Source organism: Papaver somniferum, unplaced genomic scaffold, assembly GCF_003573695.1.
Source record: "Papaver somniferum cultivar HN1 unplaced genomic scaffold, ASM357369v1 unplaced-scaffold_21, whole genome shotgun sequence".
Taxonomy (NCBI): domain Eukaryota; kingdom Viridiplantae; phylum Streptophyta; class Magnoliopsida; order Ranunculales; family Papaveraceae; genus Papaver; species Papaver somniferum.
In genome coordinates, this window is record NW_020631041.1 from 17,683,979 (window position 1) to 17,689,602 (window position 5,624).

A 5,624-nucleotide genomic window follows, 5' to 3' on the forward strand; every position below is an offset into this window, starting at 1 on the left:
TTTGTTAAAATCAATATCACATTTATCATCGTAAGAGTTTCTAGTGTTGTTTCTCATAGCCCAGTGAGAAATTATTTAATGTGATTGTGGCCTTAACAACCTCGTTTCATGAAGGGCTATCGTAGAACTTTCATCATCTTTTTTCCCATCTTTATCAGTTCCCATAACGCTCTCAATTATTTCTTCATCAGTCAACAATTGCGTAACTTCGTTTTCTTCCAGATATTCACGACATATTGACATTCATTGGATTGCGATAACCCAACTTTTCGATCAAATTTTACAAGTCTTGACTGATATCACTATCTAAACTGTTCATCCGAATTGTCTAAACCTACATTATTTGTTGATTAAAGTTCAATTTATCTATAAGTTAATAAGATATTAATTAATATTTATCGTCAATTAATATCTCGCTTAATTAATAAATTCTGATGGTCCCAACAACATTAATTTATAGAGTTTCTACTGTATTTTATCATGCACACCTCTAGCGCTTATAATATTATACTAATTTAATTTTGATTATCGTATGCATTTTTAATCGCAAGAAATAAACGCCGGAATATGGAAGCAATATAATTTAGAAAAAGGGCATATACACAACTTGTCATTTAGTAATTTTAAAAGGTTTATATTTTTCATTCATTAACTAGTGTAATGGATTTTATCATGCACACCTCTAGCGCTTACAATATTATACTAATTTAATTTTGATTATCGTATGCATTTTTAATCGCAAGAAATAAACGCCGGAATATGGAAGCAATATAATTTAGAAAAAGGGCATATACACAACTTGTCATTTAGTAATTTTAAAAGGTTTATATTTTTCATTCATTAACTAGTGTAATGGATTTTGTAGAGTTGTCGCTACATTCCTATAGTTGGCTAGTACGGTTTATATCTGTGTGAACGCTCCATGTAATAAGAGTATGAAGCAAAAAATATTACCAAGTTGTACAATGATTTGTTTTTGTACTGATATGTTTTTAACGGTTTACTTGTTTTGATAAAAAACAGCCTGCTGATATCGCATGAGTCCACAGGACGTGGTGTTAGAGAGGTGCAAATCCCATCTGTAATGATGATATTTTACTTGGGGATTTGCACATTTTTGGCTCTAGTGATGGATATTTACTTGACTACTCTTAATTATGTTATCAGGATCAGTTTCCACGGAAAGTTCTGATAAGATTTCAGAACCTCTATTTGGCAGACAAATCGAATCTCAACTTCAGTACACTAGTGATGACCACATGGTATATAACTCATCAAGTAAACGTGTTTACACCTCTAACGCTTACAAATATTTTTTTGCTTTAAAGCCTTATTACATGGGGCGTTCACATAGATTTAAATCTGACTAACGACAACTTCCATTATAGTGTTTGTATAGACAGTTGTGTGCACACGACGTATAGATTATTTTCCCCTTTTCCAAGATAATGAAATTACTAAAAATGCGAGTTCTGTATATATCCTGCTTTTTAAATTATATTCCATCGTTTACTTATCTTGTTGACAATTCCCTGAGCAGTAAGATTGTATCTCTATTATCTGACTAGAGACTAGGAATGTATATTCACATAAAAATATTTTGGCTTTTTTAGTTAGAACTATTTTTCAACTCATTTTATAACAAAAATATTTTGGCTATAAATTTCCCCATACAAAGGTTTCAACAATCTCACAAACAAACTACAGGTCAATGGACACGCATATGTCCCATAGCCCACAACCTGTTATCAGCAGAGGGTCGATGGGCTTGGAGACGTATGGATTGACATGTACCCAGCATTTGTTCATGATCTTGATGATTTTGCCTAGAGAAATCTGTTGATGCCCAGAGCAGTGATGCAATTAGCCAGTAATATATAGCATAGAACCTCTACAACTTACTATTAAATCAGTAAGACAAGTAACAGCCCTCATGTTTCCAAAGACATAAAAACGTGCCATGAAAGGAACAATCACAATGCACCAAATACTGCACTACAAAAATCAACAGATGAAGTAATTTAATATCATTGGGGCCAAATGATGACATAAACCCATGAAAGATCTAAAGTTACCTGGTCAAGGATCTTACCGCAGATAGAGAGAGAGATGTATGCAACTCTTTATCTTGATTTGAAAGGAAACAATAAAAGGTTAGTCATGGATTCTTAAAACAATTCAAAAACAACATTGAATAAAGCTAAGGAAAGCATTCTCATTTAGTCATCTGCCGACATGGGACAAGATCAAAATGTTACAACATTGGAAGTCTTAGAACTGAACTTGCATACTCAAGAGTAGACATACTAACAACTATAAACAATGTAGCAGTGCACATACAGTGCAATAGACGAAAAACATACAAAAATGGTATGCAGTCAGTAGGAAGGAATGTGGCTACCCAAGCTTACAAACATGAAATCAAAGCATCATGAGCTAAATAGCTTGGAAAAGCAAAATCCATGTAGTCATCTTCCGACACAAAATTGGTACCAGGTTGACCTATTTGCTTTGTAGGTGACATACAGATGTGTATAACATTTAATAGATGTAATTGTGCTTCAGTTATAAAATAAGTTAAGACACGGGTAGCAAGGAGATGGGTTTATGGACAGTGGGTGCCACCAGTCTCACACGGAACATAGTAGGAACAAACCCAAGGTTGCTAGATGGACCATATTAACAATCCAAACTCGCATTCTAGACCCACCGTGGGTTGACCCTTGCAGATTATTCCGCATGAACCAGGACCAAGGGAATAACACCATACTAATGAAAACAATGCTACGAGTCTGTCTTGCGTGACACAGCCCATGGGACCCCCAACCGACTACCAGGGGAGGGTTTACAGGTTAGATGGGTCCCAGTGTTTGATCACGCCAGACACAGCCTAGGGTGAAGCTTGCATTTTGTAATGGAAAAACTAAAACAACACATAGAAAAAGACCCATAGTAATGAAATGCACTCAAAAAATGTGAGACGGAGTTAGTAGAAAATCAGAACTGAATTAAACCTGTTATCCGTGGATATCCCTACGGTTGTCTGGCCGCTACCAGTTAAAACTAATCTCAACTGGTTTTCAATTTCTCCATCATTGGTATACACAACTGCAAAGGAATACATAGCCTTCACACTCAAAAACCCCAATAAAATGCAACATTTATTATCATTACAAATTTACTAAGAAAAATTAAATCAATTTAAATCATAAAAAAGAAGATTAGATATTCAAATTTACTAAGAAAAGTTAAATACTTTAGCCTCATATCAAATTTTATGAAATGTTTTTCTTTTGTTGTTATCTAGCTAGCATTGTTGTATCATACTCCATCTTATGTAACTTCAAATACAACTACACTAACAGCATGTCAAAATGTTGATTCAAATGAAAATCTAACTTGCAATTTCTCATGCAATTTAGTGTATGAAAAATGATTATGACACACTATACTGTTGTAGTGATAGCAGTCTTTCAATGCTCCAGGAGAAGATACGAACTCAAAATGCTAGCTGCAGTTTTTCCATACAAAATGAAATACATTTCAGGCATTCGTAGTTGAATCTTCCGTACCGTAGGTTGGGTTCGGCATGTTTTTCCCGTGACCCAATAATAGGACCCATGGGTCTAAAAATCAACCCCTGATAATTCTTGGGCGGTGAGACTCACCACCCAAGACTAGCAGAGGGTGGATTTTTAGTCGGTTCCATGTGAAGCTTATATCAATCAACTTTTCCAATAAGATAATCCAACAAAATGACACATAATCCGAAAGTAGGGATAGTACTGCAACAAACACAGTAAATTTACGAAATGACAAATAACAAGGAGCTGGGTTTTTTTTACAAATACATAGCTTTCACACTCAATAAACCCAATACGTGCAATATTATTCTAATAACAAAAATTCAGTACAAACTCAGTAGTTATAGCAATATCAATAGGCTCATATCAAGTGTAATTTTGACTCAATCACTGTGGAAAAATAAAATCAAAAGATACCAGATACTTTTGAATCATAGATTTAGATACATAATTGCTTGGGAGGTATGCTACTACGATTCAAAAGATGGCACCTAATTCATATTATCTTCATGTCTTAATCAAGAAATCAGATAGATTAAATTTTATGGTCCCCCACTAGAGCCCTCTCTCTTTCTAATCACTGCCAAGAATCAGAATCATAAAATCAAAATAAATAAGGAATTTAAAAAAAATGTATGAAAATAAGGGTTTACCTTAAAAAATCAATTTGAGAATAAGATCTTACAATGGAATCTGGAGAGGTAGGATACTGAAACTTTCTACAGTATCAACCAACATTTCATGGCCAGACTTGATTCATGACCACCATATAATAGCTTCTTCTCCACCATTAGGTGATTACGGAAATGAAATATTCGGGCATCAAATTCAGAAGATACCATCGAATCTTCTCAAAATCAAGAAAATCTATGAGACTAGTAGAACTCCAACACTTCCTAATCACAAATACAGAAGAATGAAAGGAACCTTAGACCATTAAAATTCAAGGGAAGAGAGAAATTTCGAAGGTAGAGAAGCCGTAGAACTACTGAGTGAAGAGGACCTAGACTCCAGAGACTTAAAGGTAGAGAAGCCGTAGAAATTTTAGGGTTCATGCAAGGTTACTATTTTACCCCTAATAAATTTTATTGGTCCGACTATTACAATTTTTTTATTTATTTTATTTATTTTTAATAAAAGACGATTATAACTCATGGGGATTTTTCTCTTTCTTTTTTGATAAAAGACGTTTTCTTATTTTCTTTTCTTATTATTTTTTTTTTTGAAAAAAGAAAAGAAACAACCCACTAGGTTTACCATCCGCTAATAAATTAGTTGGAAGCCTAACAACAAATTAAACTCTTAACACCTTTTTGGATGGCTACACTTAACATATAAAAAAGAAATTCTCCAATCCGAGCATTAACATCATGACTAGCGATATGATTGTGCAAGCGCTTCAAATATCGTCCCCCAACTCCCCTAAGGTAGTCAAGGCAAACGTTCCAAAACCATAACCTTGAGACGGACACTTCTCCAAGTACTTAACATTCTTGCGAGTAACAACATTCTTAACGGTCATACCTGAAACAAAAGACTGAACCCCATCACCCATAAAAGGTGAAACACTTGTTACATTCAATCATACATCACCCCATTGTCCCAATTATATATAAATATATCAGTTGGTCGAAGAGTTGTACCATTTTTTTTTTGTTAATTTTTTGTTTTTTCCTCGATTTACAGTAATTGCCATTGCCCCACCTCTAGTAGGGAACACCCAACACCACACCAAACACTACCTTTTTTCACATGATTTTAGGGTCTCAAAGTGTGCAGTGGAGATGTGCGTGGTGGTTTAGAACAATCGGCTCCAGTAGTATAAGTTTTATTTCTTTTCTTTCTCTATCTTGTTGCTTATTTTAGGAACTTTTTTGAAGTGTCTTGCTCAACCGATTGTTGCCTCCGTCCTGCACAATTGCTAGGATTTGCTACTTTCTGACTGCATCATTTCCATATAAACCACCCAGTCGTCCATACAATACCCATCCTCATAGAGGATGAGCGCCCAGCTTTGTGCCACATTGACAGAGATCGACA

General features: G+C 34.7%; 1 long non-coding RNA gene across 2 annotated transcripts; it reads right to left on the reverse strand.

Annotated features, from left to right (window-relative positions):
* On the reverse strand, positions 1-4,564 carry LOC113340326. 2 transcript variants are annotated; one of them, XR_003355443.1, is made up of 4 exons: positions 4,270-4,564; positions 3,015-4,164; positions 2,093-2,127; positions 1-1,995 (listed from the first exon to the last, which is right to left on the reverse strand). It is a non-coding gene; the product is annotated as an uncharacterized LOC113340326 (long non-coding RNA). The 2 variants fall into 2 exon arrangements; XR_003355442.1 differs by having other exon boundaries at positions 1-2,127.
* Positions 4,565-5,624: the final 1,060 nt, after the last annotated feature.